Genomic DNA, 14,160 nt, shown 5'->3' on the forward strand with positions numbered 1-14,160 from the left:
GCGTTGATGCAATTCGGTAGAAGCTATTGAAACAATGCATAGGGGAAATAAACAATCGAGGTGGCTATAAATAGACCAATCATTCAAATGCACTGCCATCGGTTGGGTTCATAGGCTACTCGTAGAATATGTCAACAGTGACAGTATGAGACTGAGCAGAGCATGCACTCCGTAGGCTATTCTCGTACCCTTATGAAATTAATATTGAACAGTAGGCACAATGCCCCTGGACACTGAGCACGATATCACATGCAGAATCACCACATTTCCTATAAACACTTGTCCATATACAGTACTATGTGATTGAGAATAATCCCATTACTTCCGGAGTGCAACATACAGTCATTGATATAGGCTGTTGAACAGACTAAATACAGACATAGTACTCTATCCCGGGTATGGGCTGCCTACATCACCAGTGCGCTCCGCCTGCTTTCTCCCGACAGAGAACTCACCCTCACCGGGGGGTCAAAATAAGGTGCAGTTCCCCTCTCAGCCGATTTCCTTTTCACTCCTCGGCCAAGCATTTGCAAATCACCTCCGCATGCACGCACACGTTATCCTGCAATACCGGATATGGATATCTGCGATATATTGTCCATTTTAACATACACAACGTTCCAAAGACAACCCGTCCCCTGCGTTTGTGATTGGTTGTCGCGGCTCCGAGGTACCTCAGTCGCACAAAGCTGTAGGCTATTTATAGAAAATACACACATCTGGCCAGCGGTTCCGCGCAACTGGAGGACTTGGGAACCTCTGAATTACGCACACAGAACGGCTTCGACTTTGAAGTGAACCCCTAAATATCGTGACCATGGGTCTATAAGGTTATATTTGTGCAAAACATAGCTCTGAGATATTGAGCATCAAAGTTATCACATCCCAGATGTTGTAGTGAATTCTTATTTCATAACCCATTACGGTCCTCACCTTAAATGTACTTTAAGTGCAGAGCATCAAAATCCTGAGACGTTTGTAAATCCATTGTTTAAGGGGGTGGAAACGCACCTGGGTTCAGCCATAAAAGTCGACCTGGCACAGAATGTTAAACTTATTACAGACATGTAATGATTCAATAAAGATAATACCCTTCATTCTTTCTAATCAAATCATCAAATATATTAATTAATGTTCATCACACATTTGTTAAAGTGATAGTTCATAAAAGTGACAATTGCACTATATCCTATAGAGAACTAGCAACTTTGCTAAAGCTTAGCTCTGGATCAGTAAAATGACACATTTTCTGGTCTCTGACACCCAAAGTCAGTAAATGACTTGGTAGTTATCAATAAAAATATGCTATGTTTGTAATTTTGGTGAAATACTCCTATGCAAGTTTTCATATTTAAATAGAAAAAGACAAACGCAGCAATGTCTCTCCAGTTGGCCTTAACCATGCTCAAATGCACATGTAGCCTATGTATTTGTTTTTACCATAAAGAGCTTAAAGGAAAATTCCACCCAAGAACGATCTTTGGGTATTTGTTTCATTTGTCCATTGTTGATATAGTCCCAAAATATTTTGTATGTCAGAAATCAAGGTAAAATAACTTTCAAAATACCGAAATACAGCCGGTATGATGCACGTTGCCTCATATGACGCAAAACACGTAACATGCATCATACCGGATGTATTTCTGTATTTTAAAAGTTAGATATCTTGAAAATTTGATTGCTGACATGCAATATATTTTGGGACTATATCAACAATGGATTAATGAAACAAATACCAAAATATCGTTTTGGGGTGGAGTTTTCCTTTAAGTGAGGGCAATTCTTCTGAAAAAGTGGTGAAAAAAAATCCAAGTAATTGCAAAAGACAACCAGAACCTATGAATAAACAAAGACTTGGAATAAGGCTCTATCGGCAAAATATATGATTTTGAGATGAGTAGTTTTCAAGTCCCAGATCTCAGAACTATTTCGTGACGTGTTCCTCTTTCAAGATTCAGTAAGTACATCACTTATATACAATCATTGTAGCCAACCCAGCTGACAACCCAGCTTTGTGTAGTTGGATTGTAGATAGAACCTTATAGCACCAAGTCCAATGGTTTTTGCGCAGATTCTTTTCATTGGGATGATTTACATTTTCACATATCTGATTTAAAAAAAACATGAGCTTACGCACACCCTGAATAATAGTTTATGTGGAGGTGCTGACTAACGGCGAATAAACTATCAAAATAAAGAAAGTTGCACACTCCATGTGTAATCTCCCAGCAATTTAATGTGTATTTACCAATGTTTCGGCATCACTGTGCCTTCTTCGGGGTGCAGGGTTCAGGGTTCAGGGTTCTTCACCCTGAAGAAGGCACAGTGACGCCGAAACATTGGTAAATACCCATTAAATTGCAGGGAGATTACACATTGAGTATGCAACTTTATTTTGATAGTTTACATTTTCACAAATCTGACATATCTCACATATGGGACATACTCACATGTGAAGTACCTCCTAAAGAGCAACTATTTGTGAATAAGTCATTTTTGACCAAAATAGATAGAACCTTAAAGTCCCAAGGTGTCGATATGTCGGCAATTGATTTGGGTTCAAGATTAACTTTGCTTAACTCTAAACCATTATATCGCAGACAAATTCTGAGTTTGTCTGGTGATATAATATTCTAGTTTGAGCAGGAAGCTAAGAGGTTGGAAAATGAAAAATCTGAAAAACAACTAGCCTATCTCATACCATTTAAATAACACTCAAAACTAATTCAGTAATTTTATATTTTATCACACTTGGTGTTCATTGCAAACACACGTAATTCATAATTTAGGCTATTACCTAATTAGGCCCTCCATGTTACAATGTCAATCATGTTTTCTGTACTCCTACGGTATAAAGTGCTAACAATCAAAATGAAGAGAAAGGAAGTGGTTGTATGCTCATGTGAGTAAGATGGTCTCTTTGTGAATATGGCCTACACAAACGCTGGTCATTGTCTATGCACCTAGTGCCTCCTTGTGTTCAAAAGATGTAACTACTCACAGTCTCTTTCTCCTTTGTGAGGCTGCTCCGTGTTTTCTGTCCTGCGACAAGCTCTCACAGGCTAACGTCAGAATTAGATGTTCATCCATGATTCTCAAACGTCAACTTTTAAATTTGTTCCAAATGTCAAATTTCGAAGTGCTTGGTTACTCCTCTGTGTCGTTCCAAGATTATGTTAGGCGTTAACTCAGAATTCGTAAGGTTAGGCATTAACTCCAAATGGTTACGGTAAGGATTAAGGTTTGTGATAGGCTTAAAAGAAAAATATCAAAAACAACTGTCTATTGCTGGATTTGAACCAGAGGTGCTTTTGCCTATCCGCCATATCTGCCCACAACACTCAACAAAAGTGTTGTCTAGTTTAAGGTAACAGCGCTCACTGTTGCCCCTAGTGGCTGGTTTCCATATCATCTCCTGATGTCCTCAGACATGGATGGACATCGAATACTGACTTGTATCACAGGTGACCTGCTTGCTCTGTCAACAGGCTGCTCCTATGATGACATCGTAGCTAGCCTATCTTCTATCTTCCATCTCTCAGGACTGACATCATTGTGCAACACCGTGCAGGCTGTCTGCGGATTAGCAACAGCCTCTGTCACAGTTTCAATGGGATTCCAGGATTCTTTCACTCCAAATGGAAACATTTTAGGACTCCCAAATGCACTGGCTGCATCTTACTCCACACAATAAACCGTTATGTGTTCAAGGTGTAGGCTGAACAATTTTTTATTTATTTAAAAAAAACATCTAAGCAACCTGAAATGAATTTGCACTGTTAGCAAAATAATTGCCTAGCTTTATACTATTATTTAGTCAGTAATTTTTATGATATTAATCATATTTCAAAGCACAACACAAATTATATTTCAAAGCACAAAAGGCTTCATTTATATTCACAAGATTGGATTTCATTCCTTTGATCCAGAATTGATGATCTGCGAACATATCAGACACACTCCTCATCAGTGTCAGTTTAAGAATGGGAAAAAATACAGACATTTCCTCAGTTGCATTCTCTAAAATAGCAGAACCTTAGTAGCCAAGGGAAATGTAGGAAGGCAGTCTTGCAAGAAGGCCTTCAAGTGCAGAATGAAGGTAAATTCTGTTTCTTCTGAGCACGCCCCTGTCAGTCTCTACCAAGTAGGATCTCGATGTTGTGGCTGTTCTCAGAGTTTGTTCTGTAGTGATCCACACTTTCTGTCCAGATGTGAGGTCATGTAGTGGTCTTGAGCAGTGGTGTTGGTTGTAAATCAGTGTAGCCTAGTGGGTAGCCTAGTGGTTAGAGCGTTGGACTAGTAACTGAAAGGTTGCAAGTTCAAATCCCTGAGCTGACAAGGTACAAATCTGTTGTTCTGCCCCTGAACAGGCAGTTAACCCACTGTTCCTAGGCCATCATTGAAAATAAGAAATTGTTCTTAACTGACTTGCCTAGTAAAATAAAAAAATAAAAAATTCTTTGCTTGCTTCCTCCTTCCTTCCTCATCCATTTTGCAGAAAGCCTGTACATCCAGCCACTTGGCAAGCAGTTTGGTCATTGTTTTTGGTAAGCTTGTGCGCAGATGTCTCCCCATGAGCAGTTGTGCTGGAGAGAATCCATGTGCCAATGGTATTGGTAGCTACACCAACAGTGCTATGCTTTGGTCCATGTCTCTTTTCCAGAGATTTTTGATGGTCTGTACAGCATGCTCCGCGGTGCCGCGGATTGCTCGTGTTGTGCATGAAGTTGTTCTCTTGAGCGTAAGCTTGGAAGATCTCTGCGGAGAACTGCGGTCCATTGTCTGAAACTATGGTCTTTACAACTCCATGGCAAGCAAAGGCCCCTTTTACACTGATTGCCCCGGCCTCTCCCTGATTGCCTCAACCTTGTTGTGATCTGGCTCCAGTCCTGAATTATATATTTTTTATTTAACCTTTATTTAAACTAGGCAAGTAAGTTTTAAGAAAAAAAATATTATTTACAACGACAGCCTACCCCGGCTAAACCCTAACGACGCTGGGCAAATTGTGCGCCCTATGGGACTCCCAATCACGGCCGGTTGTGATACAGCCTGGAATCGAACCAGGGTCTGTAGTGAAGCCTCTATTATGAGATGCAGTGCCTATGAGATGCAGTGCCTGCGCCACTTGGGAGCCCTAAAAGCAGAAGCCCTGTGACCCAAGAGATGGATTTCATCCTTGACAAACTCACTTTTTATTGAGTGTGAGACATATCAAACTTTGTCACTTGCGCCGAATACAACAAGTGTAGACCTTACTGTGAAATGCTTACTTACAAGCCCTTAACCAACAGTGCAGTTCAATAAAGAGTTAAGAAAATATTTACTGAATAAACTAAAAAATAATAGAGTAACACAATAAAATAACAATAGCGAGGCTATATACAGGCGGTACCATGTCAATGTGTGGGGGTACAGGTTAGTCGAGGTAATTTGTACATGTTGGTAAGGGTGAAGTTACTATGCATAGATAATAAACAGCGAGTAGCAGCAGTGTACAAAACAAATGGAGGGGGGGACTGGGGGTAGAAGCTGTTAAGGAGCCTTTTTGTCCTAGACTTGGCGTGCTTGCTACCGCTTGCCGTGCGGTAGCATAGAAAACAGTCTATGACTTGGGTGACTGGAGTCTCTGACAGTTTTTGGGTCTTTCCTCTGACACCGCCTAGTATATACGTCCTGGATGTCAGGAAGCTTGGCCCCAGGGATGTACTTGGCCGTACGCACTACCCTCTGTAGCGCCTTACGGTCAGATGCCGAGCAGTTGCCATTCCATGTCATTTGGCTGGACAGTCCTTCCGTCTATGTTCTCGTCCTCCTCTACATCTTTTGCACTCCTTTTCACTTAGATTTTCACATCTTGTTTTGCCCTTTGTATGTTGTGTGTGCACTTTGCACAATTTTGCTTTGACGGGATCCACATTTGTAGTGGTTACTCCTCCTACTGAATTGCTGTGTGGTAATATTTGCTGTTTCTTTACAGTTTCACTTTGTCTGACTCTTTGAGTAGCTTTTGCCAGTGTCACTTCTGAGTCGAACTGTAGTTTTTCTGACAGCCCCTGACAGTCTATTATTCCAACAACAATTCTGTCTCTTATCAATTTTTCTTTGAGCACTCCAACGTTACCATGCTCAGCCAGCTTGTGTACACCTGGGATGAATGCCTCTGCACTCTCTCCCTCATCTTGACATCTCATGTTGAATTAAGCTCTCTCAAAAATAAAATAATACATTTAGACACAGTGCTGCTCAAATGCTCCTTTTTCTGCTTCATACTTACAGTGCGTTCAGAAAGTAGTCAGACCCCTTTACTTTTTCCACATTTTGTTAAGTTACAGCCGTATTCTAAAATTATTTAAATTGCCCCCCCCCCCCTCATCGACCTACACACAATACCCCATAATGACAAAGAAAAAACTAGTTTTTAGAAAATTTAGCAAATGTATTTGCGAAAGCTGCTTCAACAAAGTGCTGAGTAAAGGGTCTGAATACTTATGTAAATAAGTATGGGGAATTGTGTGTAGATTGACGAGGAACATTTTTTTTTTTTTTAAATACGTTTTTGAATAAGTCTGTTATGTAACAACATGTGGAAAAGGTCAAGGGGTCTGAATCATTTCTGAATGCACTGTATTTTTATCTGCATCAGTAGATTGATACTCCCAAAATATAATCAGCGGCATCCTCCATAGCATATTTAAGAGAGTTCACCTGATATTCCTCTGGTTTTGTATTCAGCCCTGATGCCAGACGAAACCTCTCAAATCTCGTCATCCATCTTGGCCATTCTCCAGTGTTTGAGAAGTCAAAGGGCTCTGGATGAATTATAGCTAACGTGTTTCTAATTCTGCATTGCTTTCTGTTTGGGGTTTTAGACTGGGTTTCTGTAAAAGCACTTTGTGACATCTGCTGATGTAAAAAGGGCTTTCTAAATACATTTTATTGATTCATTGATTATACGTACAACTGCCACTGCCATTTCGATCATTGTTTTGTTTTATTCTGCTTTCCGAGACACTTTTCCTCCTCCCAGTGTTTTTTCCCTCCTCTCCTGTCTCTTCTGTACTGCTCGGTTTCCACTAGATTCCAATGCCCAAAGTCAAAATTGGAAATATCATAAAATTTCATGCAAACAAAAATGAGCTTTTTGGTCTCAATTAAAGGTTAGGGTTAGGCATACGTTTATCAGTGTGGTTAAGGTTAAAGACATGCTCTGGAGCTTTGACGATTACTAAGTATTTTTTTTAACCTCACGCTTTGGGCTGGATGTGTCAATTCATAGCTCATAAGCATAATCTATATGCAGAATTACTGTTTCACCTTAATTAGACACAAAATCCCTAGTTTGAAAGGGACTTTTTTCTGGATCTGTGCTAGGCCATTTTCCCTACATTTTCCACCACGTGGGCCAGCCCCCTAGCAATTCAAGTTTCAGACAATAAGCTTCAGCCCCTCTCCATCTGAGTGACAGCTCGCATCATGCACATGATTCACCCACAGCAGAGCAGAGAGAGAGAGAGAGAGAGAGCGAGAGAGCTAGCAATGACTTCAACCAATAAGCTTCAGCACCTTGCCATATGAGTGACAGCTAGCAAGATGCACATGATGCACCCACAGCAGAGCAGAGAGAGAGCAATGTAAGGGTGCACAATTCTGCACATATGTGAGATTGTACGCAATTTTCAGGGACTGTTTTTGGCTCGTGAGCGCTACTTTCAGAACTACTGGCTAAAATGTATACACAATTATAAGAGCATCTCTTTAAGGTTATATTTAGGGTTAGGTTTCAAAGACTATTTTAAAAAGAGAAATTGTAGAACTGGGCGAGGTTTATCCATAATTATTACTATTTGGCTATGGCAGCTAGTGACGACCGTGCTGCTCGGTGAGGGCCCGGCTTTGCCTAGCAACCAAGACTCCACACACACAGTCAGCCTGTGGACAGACACATGCTGCTGCTGGGCTTCCTCAAGACTTCAGCGAGCATGTATAAAAGTGTTGTTCTTTTGCACAACATCTCTGGTTCCCTTTCGCTTGTAAATGTCCACACTCACCGAGGATGACATTAGGTTAGCTAGTTTCAGGAGACAGATTGGCAATCAAACGTCATAGTTTTTACTTCTGATACCATGTAAGAATAAGGAGACGGGACACAATCACTGAGGTATAATAAGAATTGGAGACTGCGTTCAAGATGTCCGACCATTGTTTTCAAGGTAATCTACTTACGTTCGCATACGCCGATTTATGGACGTCTATACCCGGGTTGCATCCGGGTTTCAACGGACCAATATCACATGTGTACTAGGACTCAGTGTGCACAGGGAGCTACGCGAGCAGCGACGACATCATCACATCACATCCAAAAACATGGCAGACATCGGATGAAAATAAAATGTTTATAACTTCTGGCTGTGAGTGCTGGAGACAAAAAATCGGTCCCAGCGACAATTATTTGAATAATTTTGTAATATCTTAAATAGGCCGACATATAATGGGAGGACACAGGATGTCATCTTTGCTTGTCATTTATTCGGAACTGATTTACACCACTATCTATCATGGAGACCAATACTCAACTAACTATCTCTATTGCTCACAGAACGGTTACCAAACGAGGACCGGTGAAAGCGCCAACTATTGGTTAGATGATCCAGCATCATTTATCACTCTATAACAAAGTGAATGGAAGTTTTGTGCACAAAAGTGATGACTAAAGTGTCTTATTAGGAATTTTTGAATCTGACTTCTCTATGTGGCCATGTACGGAAATTGTCTTTCTGGGCAGGGCGTCAGTTAAACTGCAGTACCGAAGCAAAACTGTAGGAGCAGTCTAAATTGGGCTTCCAGACCGGAACCCTGGCCCCTTGGACACCGTAGTGTTAGCCATGGGCGGATTGGCTGTCTGGCAATTCTGGCAAATGCCAGAAGGGCCGTCCATATTTTATTGGGATGGGCTGGTCGAAATTGACAATAAATAATAAATATATACACTGAACAAAAATATAAACACAACATGCAACAATTTCAATGATTTTACTGAGTTAGTGTTCATTTAAGGAAAATTATCAATTTAAATAAATTCATTAGGCTCTAATTTATGGATTTCACATGACTGTGAATACAGACATGCATCTGTTGGTCACAGAGACCCCCCCAAAAAAGGTTGGGGCTTGGATCAGAAAACCAGTCAGTATTTGGTGTGACCACCATTTGCCTCATGCACCGCGACACTTCTCCTTCGTATACAGTTGATCAGGTTGTTGATTGTGGCCTGTGGAATGTTGAACTACTCCTCTTCAATGGCTGTGTGAAGTTGCTGAATATTGGCAGGATCTGGAACACTCTGTCGTACAAGTCGATCCAGATCATCCCAAACATGCTCAATGGGTGACATGTCTGATGAGTATGCAGGCCATGGAAGAACTTGGACATTTTCAGCTTCTATGAATTGTATACAGATCCGTGTGACATGGGGCCGTGCATTATCATGCTGAAACATGAGGTGATAGCAGCAGATGAATGGCAGGACAATGGGCCCCAGGACACACCTACTCATTCAAGGTTTTTTCTTTATTTTTTTACTATTTTCTACATTGTAGAATAATAGTGAATACATAAACACTATGAAATAACACATATGGAATCATAAAGTGACCAAAAAAGTTAAACAAATCAAAATATATATTATATTTGAGATTTTTCAAAGTAGCCATCCTTTGCCTTGATTACAGCTTTGCACACTCTTGGCATTCTCTCACCAAGCTTCATGAGATAGTCACCTGGAATGAATTTCAATTAACAGGGGTGCCTGGTTAAAAGTTCATTTGTGGAATTTCTTTCCTTCTTAATATGTTTGAGCCAATCGGTTGTGTTGTTACAAGGTAGCGGTGGTATACAGAAGATAGCCTTATTTGGTAAAATACCAAGTCCATATTATGGCAAGAACTGCTCAAATAAGCAAAGAGAAACAACAGTCCTTTACTTTCAGATATGAAGGTCAGTCAATACGGAAAATGTCAAGAACTTTTAAAGTTTCTTCAAGTGCAGTCGCAAAATCCAACTGCCATGTCTTTGTGAGACAGAGTAGGTAAATGGATCATCTCCGCATGTGTGGTTTCCATGAAGCATGGAGGAGGAGGTGTGATGGTGTGGGGGTGCTTTGCTGGTGACACTGTTAGTGATTTACTTAGAATTCAAGGCACACTTAACCAGCATGGCAACCACAACATTCTGCAGTGATACGCCATCACATCTGGTTTGCGCTTAATGGAGCTATCATTTGTTTTTCAACAGGACAATGACCCAACATACCAGGCTATGTAGGGCTATTTGACCATGAAGGAGAGTGATGGAGTGCTGTATCAGATTACCTGGCCTCCACAATCACCCAACCTCAACCCAGTTGAGCTGGCTTGGGATGAGGTGGACCGCAGAGTGAAGGAAAAGCAGCCAACAAGTGCTCAGTATATGTGGGAACTCCTTCAAGACAGTTGGAAACGCATTCCTCATGAAGCTGGTTGAGAGAATGCCAAGAGTGTTCAAAGCTGTCAGCAAAGGAAAAGAGTGGCTACTTTGAAGAATCTAAAATATATTTTTTCTTCTTTATCTAATAAATGTGTTTTATTCACACCTAAGTTGTTGCTGAGCTCAGTACAGGCAGTGTGGTCCCCTGGTCTTTTGGTACCAGTGCCATGAGAAAGGATGCTAACAGAAGCAGCTCAGGGACGAGTGCAGTGGAGGTATGAAGAAAGCAGAGAGGGAGACACACAGATATACTGCCAGTTCCTTTTTATGTAATACTAATGAACACAATAATCCTAATTATGTCTACGTATTGACACACGTAAAATCTGCAAATCAGTTTCCTATAATTGTCTAATAAGTGTATTTATTCACTCACAGCTGGGATGATGCTTGAACTAGCACAGACAGTGAACCAGATAATGATGACGCTCAGGACCATCATAAAGTTGAGGAAAGAAAGCAAGCAAGCAAGAGAGGCAAGTGCCCCAGAAAAGTCAATAGAGGAGATCAAGGAGAATCACAGACAGACCAACCGAGTAACAACAGAGGAGAACAAGTAGAAGCACAGACAGATAGACAGAGTGACAACAGAGTGAATCAAGGAGAAGCACAGACAGACATAGGCAGCAAAGAAGATGCAGAAACAGACAGCAGGGAGACAACAGAATTAGAGGCACAGTTCTAGTGGTGAGTTGTATCACCATAGTCCATTGGTGTTTATTCATGTTGTATTTGTTTTTAACATGAGCTGGTTAAAAAGAGCTGTTTCGCTGTTACTGGTACATTAAAGATTGAGAAATGCTGTGGTGATGTGATGTAGGCTGGGGTAGCTAAAATGCCAGTGTTGAATTTCTGTCCCAGTCTACCTCGGTGTTAGCTTGGAGCATGTTTAGTAAGATAACACAGGATATAGTTACAGAGCAGTAATGTTACTGTAGTACATCATGCTACAAGTTTAGCCTTTTAGATCTTAATAAGATTACATGGACATGGGGACTTGATCCTAGATCAGTACTTCTACTCTGAGATGCTGCCTTTATGAATGAGGCCCAGCAACCTGGACTTAGGAATAGACATAACATAGTATGATTTTTAGGAATTGCAATTCGTACAATATGCTACAGATTTGCTAAACTTATGTTATGAATTCCAATTTGTTGTTGCTAACGTTAGCTAGGTGGCTAATGCTAATATGAGCTAGGTAGCTAACATTAGCTAGGCTAGGGGTTAGGGTTAAGGCTTAAAGTGAGGGTTAGGCTAAAGGATGAAGGTTATGGGAAAGATAAGCTAACAGGCTAAATAGATGGAAAGTAGCTAAAAAGTAGTAAGTAGCTGCTAATTAGTTAAAATGTTAAAGTTGTCCATGATGATATTCAAACACGCAACCTTTGGGTTGCTAGACGTTTGCGTTATATGCCTACCCATCCACCCCAACCAACTTTCTTTTTTTCCTTCAGTAATTGTTAAGTTCACCGTGTGGTCATGATAGAGGCGGTACCAAATGTTAGATGTATTATAATAATCAATTATGCTTATTTTGTATTAATAGAAGGGGAGGGGTTATAACACCTCTCCCTCCTTACATTTATAGGGTCCTAGACTACAGATTAACAATATATATATGCATTATAATGTTAAACATTGTTCCACAGTCTTTTCTCATCTCTGCCTCTTATATAGAAATGGTCTGAGGGATGTGCGGCTGTGAGACAGAACTCTGCAGGAGAGTGAAAGAGATAAGAGACCAGTCAGACATTCCATTATAAATCAACTTGGGGAGTGGACATTTACTGCTGAGCCTTTAGATAACACTGAAACTCTTGTTTGTAAAGCTGTGTATGCATGGACTTGGTCTCATAAGTAGAAGGTAATGATGTAGGCAGTGACATCACTAAGGCTGGACTTCGGGGTTAATAAAATAACTTGGACCCTTTACTATTTTGCAGAACTTACTCGGAAACATGCATGCTATGTTCCTGTTGTCAACTTCTGTCTACAATTGCATTAACAAAGGTTTTTTATTGATTTAATTAAAGATATTGTCTGAATGCTAATTTCAACAATGAGCCAATGATTGACAAGGAAGAAGGAACAAACCCCAACATAACCTGCTGTCTTATGTAAACATACCAAACGTAACACACTGTATCATACTCATTACATTGTCTCTGATTTACTTTTAGTATGTTAGATCTAGTCTATGAGACCAAGTTGGGCCCAGGAGTCACCGGGATCAAGAAACCGAACACATACTGTTGTAAAGTCTAGTAATATTTCCCCCCATAGGTATTTCATTTGGAACAACAATGATATTTTGTATAGAAACATGTCTTTCTTTTTCAGAACTGGTTAAATAATCATACTGTATCCTGCTGGTGAATCAACTTTTTAATAGGGTGGTTCGTTGCTCCAGTGCCATTCCGTTCACCTTCACACTCCTGGGCCAGACTACACTCAATCATAGGACCTACTGAAGAGATGAGTCTTCAATAAAGACTTAAAGGTTGAGACCAAGTCTGCGTCACTCACATGGATAGGCAGACCATTCCATAAAAATTGAGCTCTATAGGAGAAAGCCCTGCCTGCAGCTGTTTTCTTAGAAATTCTAGGGACAGTAAGGAGGCCTGCGTCTGTCTTGTGACCATAGTGTACGTGTAGGTATGTACGGCAGGACCAAATCGGAAAGATTGGTAGGAGCAAGCCCATGTAATGCTTTGTAGGTTAGCAGTAAAACCTTTAAATCAGCCCTTGCCTTAACAAGAAGCCAGTGTAGAGAGGCTAGCACTGGAGTAATATGATCAAATTTTGGGGGTTCTAGTCAAGATTCTAGCAGCCGTGTTTAGCACTAACTGAAGTTTATTTAGTGTTTAATCCGGGGAGCCGGAAAGTAGAGCATTGCAGTAGTCTAAGATAGCGTAGCAGTCAAGCATCTTTTGTCTTCGTCTTGTCATGTCCTGTGTATACAGTTGAAGTCAGAAGTTCACATACACCTTAGCCAAATACATTTAAACTCAGTTTTTCACAATTCCTGACATTTAATCCGAGTAAAATTCCCTGTTTTAGGTCAGTTACGATCACCACTTTATTTGAAGAATGTGAAATGTCAGAATAATAGTAGAGAGAATGATGTAATGAGGTCAAGGCTTTGTGATGGCCACTCCAATCCCTTGACTTTGTTGTCCATAAGCCATTTTGCCACAACTTTTGAAGCATGCTTGGGGTCATTGTCCATTTGGAAGACCCATTTGCGACCAAGCTTTAACTTCCTGACTGATGTCTTGAGATGTTGCTTCAATATATCCACATAACTTTCTTGCCTAATGATGCCATCTATTTTGTGAAGTGCACCAGTCCCTCCTGCAGCAAAGCACCCCCACAACATGATGCTGCCGCCCCTGTGATTCACTGTTGGGATGGAGTTCTTTGGCTTGCAAGCCTCCCCCTTTTTCCTCTAAACATAACGATGGTCATTATGGCCAAACAGTTCTATTTTTGTTTCAACAGACCAGAGGATATTTCTCCATACAGTACGATCTTTGTCCCCATGTGCAGTTGCAAACCGTAGTCTGGCTTTTTTATGGCAGTTTTGGAGCAGTGGTTTCTTCCTCGCTGAGCAGCCATTCAGGTTATGTCGAT

At 40.7% G+C, this 14,160-nt stretch overlaps 1 protein-coding gene across 1 annotated transcript in view; it reads right to left on the reverse strand.

Annotated features, from left to right (window-relative positions):
• Positions 1 to 626, reverse strand: part of LOC135552315 (exostosin-1c-like) — an 84,978-nt gene extending 84,352 nt beyond the window's left edge. Inside the window, exon 1 of the mRNA XM_064983869.1 lies at positions 456 to 626. The gene's annotated coding sequence lies outside the window, so the exon portion shown is untranslated. The remainder of the gene's footprint in view (positions 1 to 455) is intronic.
• Positions 627 to 14,160: the final 13,534 nt, after the last annotated feature.

Source organism: Oncorhynchus masou, chromosome 13, assembly GCF_036934945.1.
Source record: "Oncorhynchus masou masou isolate Uvic2021 chromosome 13, UVic_Omas_1.1, whole genome shotgun sequence".
In the NCBI taxonomy this organism is placed as follows: Eukaryota; Metazoa; Chordata; class Actinopteri; order Salmoniformes; family Salmonidae; genus Oncorhynchus; species Oncorhynchus masou.